The 11,697-nt window shown below is 43.5% G+C and overlaps 2 long non-coding RNA genes across 5 annotated transcripts in view; one reads left to right on the forward strand and one right to left on the reverse strand.

The window, feature by feature from the left end:
• LOC104867939 overlaps positions 1–3,587 on the reverse strand; it is a 16,877-nt gene extending 13,290 nt beyond the window's left edge. Inside the window, exon 1 of one of the 2 annotated variants that reach the window (XR_781901.3) lies at positions 2,941–3,587. This is a non-coding gene — a long non-coding RNA (uncharacterized LOC104867939). The remainder of the gene's footprint in view (positions 1–2,940) is intronic. The other variant, XR_781902.2, reaches the window with a different exon arrangement.
• Positions 3,588–4,719: 1,132 nt separating this feature from the next.
• Positions 4,720–11,697, forward strand: part of LOC104867938 — a 14,311-nt gene continuing 7,333 nt past the window's right edge. For 2 of the 3 annotated variants that reach the window (XR_781898.3, XR_781899.3), the window contains exons 1-2: positions 4,723–5,160; positions 7,871–7,994. This is a non-coding gene — a long non-coding RNA (uncharacterized LOC104867938). Of the gene's footprint in view, positions 5,161–7,870; positions 7,995–11,697 lie in introns of all 3 variants that reach the window. The other variant, XR_781900.2, reaches the window with a different exon arrangement.

An 11,697-nucleotide genomic window follows, 5' to 3' on the forward strand; every position in this document is an offset into this window, starting at 1 on the left:
TGGGGCTTTTTTTTTTTTTTTTTTTTTCAGAATTGGCTGGATCTAGAGGGTGTGTATGTGACTGTGGAATTGATTCACAGTACAATGCTGAGCTCAAGGGGGCTAGGACTAAAGGTATGAGTGCTACCAGCCCTATGTAGTCTGGCTAAAAGGGGCAGAAAAATGCTGTTAGATTCTTTGTGGGTTTTGCTACTTTCTGGCCACCATGAACTGTTTCGCTTCTGCAAGGCCTGTCTGCCACCTTGCCTTGGAGCCAGCCACTTGTGGACTGCAACTTCTACAAACTGTGAAGTAAATAAACCTTTCTCCTTTTAACTTTGAGTGTCGGGTATTTTGTCCCAGCAACAGGAAAACTACTAATGTCCCTGATGTTGACATTTACATTGTTTTTCTTTTAGTTTCTGCAGACATTTATGTTTTTACATTATTGTGCCATCAAGTTTTGTTGATTTTCAGATTATATCCCTATGATAAAAATTCAAAAGCAGCATTTCTGAGGCTCTTACTATGATTCAACATATGTCTAAGTTATTTGCCTATTTGTTGGTTGGATTATTTGGTTTTTGTTTTGTTTGTTGATATCATTAAATATCCTGAATATCAACCTTTTGTCTCATGAATAGTTCACAAGATTTTCTCCCACTCTATAAGTTGTTTCTTCCCTGTGTGATTGCTTCCCTTCTTTTGCTTTCTGGAAGCTTCTTAGTTTGATATAATCTCACTTGTTTGTTTGTTTTTTTGAGACAGGGTCTTACTATGTAGCTGAGACTGACCTGGAACTCACTATGTAGCCCAGTCTGGTCTCGAACTCACAGCGATCCTCCTGCCTCAGCCTCCCTAGTGCTGGGATTACAGGTGTGCACCACCACACCCGGCTCACTTGTTTATTTTTTTGGAGTCATCAAAAATCATTGCACCTGGGGCTGCGGGCATAGCTCAGAGACAGAGCACTTGTATAACATGCACAAGGCCCTAGGTTTGATCATTAGCACTAAAAACTCTCATTCCTCCAGTACCAGTGGCATCCTAAAATTGCTTCTGTTACAGAAGTTTAAAAAAGTAGAAGTCAGCTATGTTATTTCAAATTTCATTCTTTAAAAAGTTGCCTGGGTCCGTACTGTAGGTAAACACGGGTAATGATTCTTCCAAAGGTTAACCTGTGTTCACAGAGTTAAAACTAAATACAAAGAAGATATCTAGAAAGAGGGAAAGGGGAGAGAGAGGGAGAGGGAGGGGGAGGGAATTCCAACATTCAGTTTGGCTCGGAATATTCAGATCTTAACTGAAGCCCATCACTGGGCAGTCTCCTGAAGCCGCCCTGAGGTTCAAAGGTGGGTTACTCAAGGGCCTGTGTAGTTCCCCAGGGGCCCAAAGACAGATCTTTGTAGCAGTGCTAGTTTTATAAAATACTGTTTCTTACATTCTACCAGGTAGATTTTACACTCCCCAAATGAAGGGAATAAACAAGTATCACCGCGCACCGTTACTTGGAGCGGTATCCCCATGGCCTAAAATGAAATTCCATTCTTCTTGATGTGCAGACCCAAGGACTGATATGACAAGACTCGGACGAGGTTGTAGGTATACTGAGCCTAAAGTCTTGGGCTCAGAAAGCTCATCATTTTTCTTCCCCAGTTCTTACTGAGCTCAATCCCAGCTCATTTTCAGAAGGTGTCCCAGATATAAGGTGGGTAGCAGAACACTTCCACCAGCCAGGAATTCGAGCATCATACGCCAAGCCCCACTACACCAGCCTTGCAGAGGGATCGAACTCAGGACCTTGCGCTTATGAGGCAGGTGTGGTGCCACTGAGCTACATCCCCAGCCCAAAATGTCCTTTCTTGACATAGGCCCTCTGACATTTTACCATATTTGACTTTGGGATAAATGAGCCCTTTCTTTCTCATTATTCTTATAGTATTCTATTCTTCCTTTCTTGTCAGATACTGTGGACAGAAGTGTGGCTCTGAATTCTATTGCTTTCCCCAACTTTCTCTGTACAGAGCACTGCAGTATCTAGCTGAGTTGTTTATAAGCCCATAGAATCTCAAGGGTTTTCAGGAAATGTGCAATGAAAACAATTTCTAGTATCACCAACTAGACAGGCAGGCACAATCTCTTGGAAGCTGCCACCAGCGTAGCACAGTCCTATACCTAGAGTAGCTGAGAGGCAGGGATGAGATTTCTCTGAATTTTGTGCCTCTCAGCAGCTGTGTCAATATGAGAACAACCATTTCTGTGGACTGAAAGAACGGGCCAGAAATGGGTAACAGTACATCCCTGTAAGTACCTTGTCCGTGAAGCACTCAGGGATCTATTTTTGCCAAGCTATGTTGAAAGATTGGAAGAGAATGATATAAATCTAACACGGGATTATCTAGAAAAGCAGAGAGATTTTAGGATTCTTCTCTACTTTGATATTTCTGTTAAAATTGGCTTTCTTAGTCTTTTCATCAATATTGGTATTACTGATTAAAGCAGCTTGTCTGTAAGAGTCTTGAGTAGTCCACAAAAGTCTGAAACTGCTCTTGCACAGATAAACACAGAAATCATAGTGAAATCTAGAAAATCACTTGTGTTCTAATTCCTTAAATTGAGTGTACGTAACAATGTTTGGGGAAGCCAAGAACATGAGCTTTCACAAATACCAATCCAACTGTTTAATTTCACAGACAAGATTGATAGCAACTGCTAAGTTAAAATTTACTTATTGCCAGAAATTTTATTCTCCCACATTTCAGCAAAGCTTCTATGAAAAAGCTAACTTGAATTTTAATTCTTTTTCCTGTTTCAGCCCCTGCCAAAGGTACCAATAGGCACTAAAATTTCTACAAGTACGTAGAGGGCAAAGAGAAAGAAAGAAAAAGGTGGGTAGCCACAGACTGGACCGGCAGCCCTTTAGAATGTGTGAGACATTCTCTTCCTAGGTGATCTACTCACCGCAGAGATTAAGGATAGTAGTGCTGTGAAAAATGTCACCTCATTTTCACATCCGTGCTATACAGGCCAGGTTTCCTCCCTCACCAGTGAGCAGTAGAGGAGCTCTTCTTACCTCTACCAGTTTTCCGTCCCTCCATGTTTTCCTACATAAAAGTAGTGTGCTGTGGAGAACTTTGCCTTTTGGTGGGAGGTAGGAATGGAAATCACCACGTGCGCTCTTTGTGGATTTGCCAGCCGGGGTTCCACTAAGGCCTTCCCGGAAGATGTAGAAGAGGGCAGCACAGAATCCCCGCTGTCCTGTTCTCGTACTAAATCCCTTTCGGATTGCCGGAATCTTTTACAGGTGGACGTATGCGGTTTTGTGAAGACCATAGTGGGAGGTTTGTTTCTACAGAATGAAAAGCATGAATACTAAATTTAGGAAATTTGCAGGAACCAGGGCTGTAAAAAAAGAATGGTAGCAATTCACTGTACACTCGTGAAGTGGAAAGATAAAGAATTTGTAATGGAAAGTAGGACAGAAGGATGTATGAAATAAAACGGACATACAAGCTCAGATATCACATGGTTTCTCTAGGATGAGAATCCAAAATTACAAAGAACAGATTAAAGGTACATAATAGGAAGTTGGGAGATAGATCTTCCTCAAATGGGAAAGGGATCAAGATATGGAAGGAGTGGGTAAAACTGGGATGAAAATTGAGATGTATTATGTACATGAACCAACTCCACATAGGGGATGAAATCATTATGTACTATACACATGTACTAATAAAAAATAAATTCTGCTCTAAAAAAAAACAATACACAGGCCCGGGGATTTAGCTCAGTGGCATTGTGCCTGCTTTGCAAGTGCAAGGTCCAGGGTTCAATCCCCAGTACCTAAAAACACAAAACAAAACAAAAACCCCAAGAATATAACGTTGTTCTTTGTTGAAAATTTTAGATCTTGTAGGAGACTGACAATCAGAAGAGGAGAAACAAGCAGGGAAGAGATTGCAGTCAGGTGTTCGCAAGGAATACATCACAACAACAGGCTGGGACTTCTGCTATCCCGGGGTAAGTTTTAGCTTAAGATTTGCAAAGCTAGCATTCTAGAAGTTGCTTCATTTCTAGGTATTAATTAAGCCACCACTAAATGCAATTCTCACTAACAATGGTTAACTGGGTCAAAGACTGTCCTTTTTCGATTTTTTAATAGCACACTGTTAAAAGAATGAAACATAAACAGTTCGTATAATGATCCCCAAGGTGAAAGCGTTAAGCACAATTGGAAAAGGTGTCAAAGAACAAAGACCTTGGGCTGGGGATTTAGCTTAGTGGCACTGTGCCTGCCTTGCAAGTGCAAGGTCCTGAATTCAATCCCTGGTACCAAAAACAAAAACAAACAAACAAAAAGAACAAAGACCTAGCTGCAGTGAATAATGCCCCATACTTCTTTCAAAGTACTTCCAGCCACTGCTCATTTTCATATTATCTTGCTAACTGGGCTTTGTCCAGCCTTGAAGAGGAATGGATTCGCGAATTCCTCCTGGACCTCCTGAATTTGTCTTCCGAGGGCTCCAGTCATGGATCTGGGATCTTGATACAAACCAAAGCCTCCGTTCTTCTGTGGAGGTTTTGTCAGCACCATGTTGGCGTCTGCTGATCTTACACGAGCTTCAGGAGACCGTTCCCCGTGCGTGTGGTCACGTCCCTGAGCCTCTCCCAGTCTCCTGAATGCGTTCCCTTAGCTGCGCTCTGCAGAACCATTTGATCAGACACCGATTTAGGTGTTTCTGTGAAGGTGTTTGGGGGTGTCTGTGTGTAACATTTAAACCAGCAAACTCTGAGGAGCGCAGACCCTTCCATCGTGTAGTGGGCTCATCCCATCCGCCAAAGGCCTTAGGAGCAGGCACTCAAAGTCTGTAGCACACAGACCCTGGCCCAGTACAGTCTGTTTTCCATTACTGGCAACTAAAGGAGTGCATGCGACATGAGATCACCCAGGGTTGATGTTCTAAGAATGTGACTTTGGACATGACATGGTGAAGTAGGCGTGATCATGGGAGGAAATAAAATGAGTCTTGGAAGAAACTTGTACTCACAGGTCCCAAGGAAGGGTTGCCACATGGCACGCAGGGCCAAGGAGAGGCATCAGATTGGGGACACGTGGCAGAAGACATGAGCAAGAAGTCTAGGCACGCACGTAGCTATTGACATCTCCTCGGAAAAAGCAAGGTAGGGCCGTGTAAACTCTTTAGGACTGGCAGTTTGAAAAATTCCAGTTGCTTGTTACCTGGCCCAGGATGCTTTAGGGCAGAGAATATTGGCATAGTGTCTGAGATTAGATCAGAACATGGCCGAGTTGTAGACTTGGATCGGTCGGTTTGTATATGAAAAACATGCTCTTAAGGAAGTTCTTTGCTGTCTCTAAAAATCAGCTAGTCCTGGAAGGGCTTTCCGAGATAACAAAACTTCAAAAGTACATTCCGGAGTGTTTTTATTCAACTGCATGGAGAGTCCATTTAAACCAGAAGGGTAGAAGGAGCTGGGGATTCAGCTCAGTAGCGCTGCTGCCTGACTCGAACTGCGAGGTCGTGAATTTGATCCTTGGTACAGGAGAAGGAGAGGCGGGGGAGGGGGAGGAAGAAGAGGAAGAAAGAAGAAAAGAAAAGAAAAGAAAAACAAAACCCCCAGAAGGGTAGCCTCCCAGGGATACACAATTATCTGAGAATCACACCTATCAGAGCTTGCTAAGCGGGTGTGTGTGTGTGTGTGTGTGTGTGTGTGCGTGTGAGAAATGGGAGGGGGGAAGATGAGAGGGACTCCAAGCAGTGAGGCCTTGTGCTCACATCCCTGTGGCCGACCAGAGAGAGGGAGGGGAGGCCAGAGCCATGACACAGGCTGGTGGGGACTTGGGGTTTTGTTTCAGCGGAAATGAGACTTCAGGGAGAGTGAGATTTTTGTGGAGAGACGGAGGGAAGGGGCATGGTGAGGCGAAGGTCCCTCTGGCTTCTGAGCATCCGGGAAGCGGTGACAATGGTTCAAGGGAGGTAACGGCAGCACAGACTGGGACAGAGACAACAAGGGTAAAACAAGCGCACGGGCTGAGGATTAAACGGTTCTAAGCGGACAGAAGGCATTTGGAAGAATTCCTAGCCGGCACACCAAGGGGAGGAGCGTGAGGTGGGGGAGGGACCCCGCGAAGTACGGAAGAGGCAGGGTCCCGCTGAAGGGCCCTCCGGAACCGAGATTCTAGTCTTCCAGAGCACCAGCGGGTGAGCCTTTTCTGTACTGGGGCACAGAGTTAGCGTTTCAGGTTTCGCAGCCAAGAGTCAAAATATTATGCGAGCACTACTATGAGAAAGAGAAAACAAATTTGTATGAAACTTTCTACTGACAAACTTTAAAACCAAATAATTAAGAGCAGTTCTTTTGTGATGCAAGTCTCCTAATGAAACAATGGAATTTGGGGCTGGGGAGGCTAACGCCTTGCTTAATTGGTTTGCAAAGTCATTGTTCCATCCTCCAACTGTGAATGTTCATCTTTTAATGCTGGTCTGAGGTGAGGTTTCCCGTGTGTGTTCACCCGAAATGCTCTGTTTTAAACAGATAGAGGCTGTCCACCACCACAATTCATGAACACATTATTTAATCCGAGCATGCTCGTAAGACTTTCATGGAATTCCATTAGACTCTCCGCTCAGCAGTGATTTTGAGCATGCCATTAGGCTGTAGATGAATCCGTTCCACTGCAGCTTGGATAGAAACTCCTGAATTGCACAGTTAAATGGATCTTGAAATGTGGAAATTTCCTTTGTCCTTGCATTGAGGTCAGAGAAACACTTCTGCAGTTGTCATTTGAGCTCAGGAAAAAAATACCTGTTGTAAATGGAGACTAGAGATTCGGCTTTTTGTTTTAACTTTGACAGTGTGCAAAGAGCTTGAAGCCGCTCGATATTACCTATCGTCTCTATGACTTTATCATGCTGTAAGTTTTGCCTAGAAGCATTTTTTGGCCTCACAATCTAAAGTTTGAATTGATTAAGAAATATTATCAAGTCTGCATAAAGCAGTTTTCCAAAGTTACTACCAGGGGTGGAGAGCATGCGTAGGACAGGCTGTTCCTGCTGTGCGTTCATACTCCTTTCCATGCTGTGTAACACAGTGTGCTTCAGGCTGTGCTTTGCCCTAAATGACTCCATCTTATAAAGTAACATTTTGCTCCTTTCTAGGTACAAACACACAGGCAGAATAATTTGGTAACTCACCTGTGATAATAGATAATCACCAAATTATCCAAAAGACAAAAATCCCAAACCACAAGCAACTCCTAGTTGCATAGCACAATTGTAAGACACGAGCTGATAAATTAATTATGTTAATAAAAATTGCCACCTGTAAACTGATCCCGTTAAATCAGGGCCACACAGACGCACCGTGTATCAAAGTTAGACCTGAGAAAATGGCCTGAGAGCTTACCGGACACACAGGATCCAAGAACATTGGCTGCCTACGTTTTTCTTATTTGGACGTGATGGGTACGGACTAGCCATAAAAGAGTCAAGTAAAATGCCATGGTGCAGTGATCCACAAGGCATTGAATGCCGTCTCATTAGAACAGTGTCCCTCAGACTGCATGCACCTGCAGCTTCAGAAAGCAGTGACAAAAACCTAAAGGTCTCCACCATGTGGGCTGGGGGTGTAGCTCAGTGGCAGAGCACTTGCCTGGCATGCGCAAGGCTGTGGGTTCAATCCCCAGGGGAGCAAAGAAAGTTTAAAAGAAAAAAATCTTTGTCCCAAGAACTCAAATCTCATTGTAGCACAAGAGCAAGAAATATGACATCCATCTAAGTAAGGCTGTGTTCCTATTAAATCTTATGGACGTGGAAATTTGAATTTGACATAATTTTTATGCATCACAAAATATTTTTCTTTTACTTTCCAGTAATTAAAGAACATGAAACCTATTTTCAGCTCCAGTATCTGTGAGGAACAGGTGGCAATCCTAATTCGACCTGCAGGCTGTAACTGGCCAATCCTCGCCGTCGAGGGTGAAGATTTCTTTCAAGGTAAAGTCTGAAAATGGCCCTGGGAGAGCTCGGCCCTGTGCTGGGCCCAGGGCCAGCAGCTTTGAGAACCTTGCGGGGCAAACTTGGGCGGCGAGGGAAGGGTACTGCTTAGTGAGCAGACGCTGCGAAAATGGATGCCCCGGCCAGCGGGGTCAGTAATTGGCAGAGCTCAAGAAGGGGAAGTACCTGGAAATGAGACAAGACGGGCGCGGAGAGAAGGAGACCAAGCAAAGAGTTGTCAAGGTCTCATTTATTTGCAGATACAGGCAGTTTATAAAGGCAAAAACCGCAAAATTGTAAGAGGAAATAGTTAACCATAAACTTTGGGAGGAGAATGTAACAATAGTGTAACACAATGTTACTATGTAACGGATCAGGTCACTTGTCTGCGCAAACCCGTTGTCATGGGTAACGACGCGTCTGTGGTGGTGGGGTGATCAGCGGGTCAACATGGAGGCTGTTTGGTTTTTACTTAGGACAGGCTAGCAGCTTAGTCTACCACATCTCCCCCTTCTCCATTATAAAAATTGAGGAAGGGATATATACCATGCAAGTCAATGAGGGGAGGCGAGGGGTGTCAGAGAAGCAGGTTGTTGATAGAGGAAAAGATGGCCTTGACATCTCGACAGAAGCCCCTGTCTTAGGTTGATCAGTCAGGCATTGACTGTCTTACCCGTCATTGGGGTCAACTGTAGCAAGAGAGGAGAAGCCTCCGGAAGACTTCAAGGGTATTTCAAGGCCCTCCAGTAACTGTGACTGTAAGGACTTGGTAATATTCTCTTTTGGACCTCTCAGATGTCAGGTTTATCCTCTAGTCTTCATAGACGTTCGGATCTGCAAGTAATTTTCCTCCTGATCGGCCAGATCAAGACGATGGTAATGGATTTGAATGGCTTTGGCTTGCATGGTACCTATCTGTTGTTTAATAAAGGCCGTAAGCCTCTTAAATATTAGAGGCCCGATGGTTAATAATATCAGGAGCCCTAATAGGGGCCCCAATAGAGGGAAGAGATAAGGCAGAAACCCACTGAGCCCAGTCCAGAGGGGGTTTTCACGTAATTCCCTTCTGTGTTTTTCTAAATCTTCCTGTAAGGTTTTGATCTTATCCCTAACAATACCAGACTTATTTGCATAAAAACAACATTGTTCTTGGAGGGCAAGACAGATTTCTCCTTGTTCAGCAGTGAGCATATCTAAACCTCTTCTATTTTGAAGGACAACCTCTGCAAGGGAATCAATTTGATCTTGCAGATATTGCATAGTATCAGACAAGGTTTGAACATCATCAATCAATTGTTGAGACAATTTGGCATATTTGTGCAAGGAGACACCTAGGCCAGCGGTCCCGGTGCCAATGGCAGTAGAAATTCCTAGACCAATCATTAAGGGAATGAGCTGTACAGCCCGTTTGGGTCTTCCAGCTATAAAATCAAAGGTGGGAATTGGGACAGGGGTATCTCCTGAGATAATATTAATATTGGGCAAAACAGCAGCGCTTAAACATGTACCTGTCCAATTTTTAGGCAAAAAGGAATATGCATAAGAATTTCCACAAACAAATACAGAGGAATTTCCAGAACATAAGGCTATGCGATTAACAATACTTTGACGATAACTATAATTAACAAAGGTAATAAATCCCACATCTATATCAAAACTATCATTTAAAGGCATACTATAAATACATTGGGGGGTAAAATTATAAGGAAGAGGGGATTCCAAAACTATTAGAATAGGGGAAAAATATAGCAATTAGCTTTATCAAAATCAAAACTAATATTAGGCAGGGGAATTGCCAAGGGAACAAATGGGCCCTGTTTAAGGCAGAGCCAACAATCCTGAGCTAATGAGGGGTTGGTGATATTTAGAAGCTGGTGGATCTGAATCAAAATATCAAGGGTGGCCCCATCCAATGCATCCTTTGTACGGGAATGAATATTGGCTAAAGGATGATATCTAAGAGAAGGGACTTGTGCCTCAATGATTTGATCAATACGATCTTTAACATATTTTTGTTTGGCTTGATCTTGGGGGCCATCTCCATCTGTAATGTAAACAGAGGGAGAGCGATGCCAACAAACTTTTTGTCCAACCTCTCCAGAACATCCAGCGGTCATGAGTTTATTGGTTGATCCAAGGACTTGGGGGTTATTAGACCAATCGCCTCCAAGGCTAGCTGACTGCTCTTTGAGGAGGGTGGCAGTATAATATATTTTATCCCCTTGGGAGCATTCTTGATATTGTTGATAACAGGAGGAATGCATGGATTCTTTAAAAGTTTGGCAAGGACATGGGGGGAGTCCGCCATCTGGGGATGGAGGGAGGGGTTTAGGTTTAGGGATGCATTTCCATTTAGATCCAGACTGATATAGAAGATAAGCCATTTTATCCCCACAATCCTGAGACTGATATATCCCAGTGGGGCGAGTATAACTCGAGAAAGTGCCTCCAAGGCATTGGTAGGGACTTCCTTGTTGTTGCTGAAGATGAAGCAGAGCTTTGCTGGGATTGCCAAAGCCTCCATATGAAGTTTTGATGAAGACCAGGGGAAGCAAGGATCGGAAATTCACACTTGAGGGCATTTTGGCCTTGGAAACCTAGAAAGGAAAAGGAGAGGGTCTCAGGGATGTAGGTCACCTGGACAAAAAGGTTAATTATCAAAAGAATCCATCTGTCTGAGAAATCTTTCAGGAAACCATCTGGCAGCCTTATTTGATGTATCATAGACACAGGCATGACCGTGGCCCCAAATGAGGACCGGACCTGGGCCATTCCAGGCGGCCGTAAGTGGATCCTTCCACATGACTTTAGCATATTGTTTGCTAGTCTGGGGATGCCAAAGGCGGTCAGCAGCTGATTTCCCATTGACATCCAAGGTGAGGAAATTAAGGACAAATAAGGCATGATGTAAAACATTTTTGGGGGAGCTGACAGAGGGATAAAGTGAGGTTGCTTTTAACTTATATAAGGTATTCTTGATGGACTGATGGGCTCTTTCAACAATACCTTGGCCTTGTGGATTAAAAGGAATATCTGTGATGTGTAATATCTGTAATTGCTGTCTTGAAAATTTTTCCCAGTATATCCAGGGCCATTATCTGTCTTAATTGTAGAGGGCTTGCCCAGAATGGAGAGGCAGGCTAGGACATGAGATATAACATTTTTGGATGCTTCTCCTGCCTGAAGAGTGGCATAAATAAATCCACTGAAGGTATCAATTGTAACATGCAGATATTTGAGCTTTCCGAAAGAAGGGATATGAGTTACATCCATTTGCCAAATTTCATTGGGAACTAGCCCTCGAGGGTTAACTCCTAAATGGGGAGAAGGTAATTGAGTGACACAGTTTTGGCATTTCTTAATTTGTCTAGTTTGTTCCTGAGTAATTATGAAAAGAAGGCGCAATGTATGGGCATTGAGATGATGAAGTGCATGGGCCTGTTGAGCTTGATTAATAGGATCTGGGTTGATGGAGAGAAATATTTGGGTGGCTCTATCGGTAACATTATTCCCCATAGCCAAAGGTCCAGGGAGACCAGAATGTGCATGAATATGTCCAATAAAAAACCGATGATCTCTCTGATGAATTAATTTCTGTAATTCTGAAAAAAGAGGTGTGGCATTGGTGGTGGGCTTAATATAAGGAACAGTCTCTAATAAGGGAATAGAGGAGGCCAAATAGGAGCTATCAGTATAAAGATTA

The sequence above is a fragment of the Fukomys damarensis genome, unplaced genomic scaffold (genome assembly GCF_012274545.1).
Source record: "Fukomys damarensis isolate Sample0158 unplaced genomic scaffold, DMR_v1.0_HiC HiC_scaffold_17, whole genome shotgun sequence".
NCBI classification, from domain to species: Eukaryota; Metazoa; Chordata; class Mammalia; order Rodentia; family Bathyergidae; genus Fukomys; species Fukomys damarensis.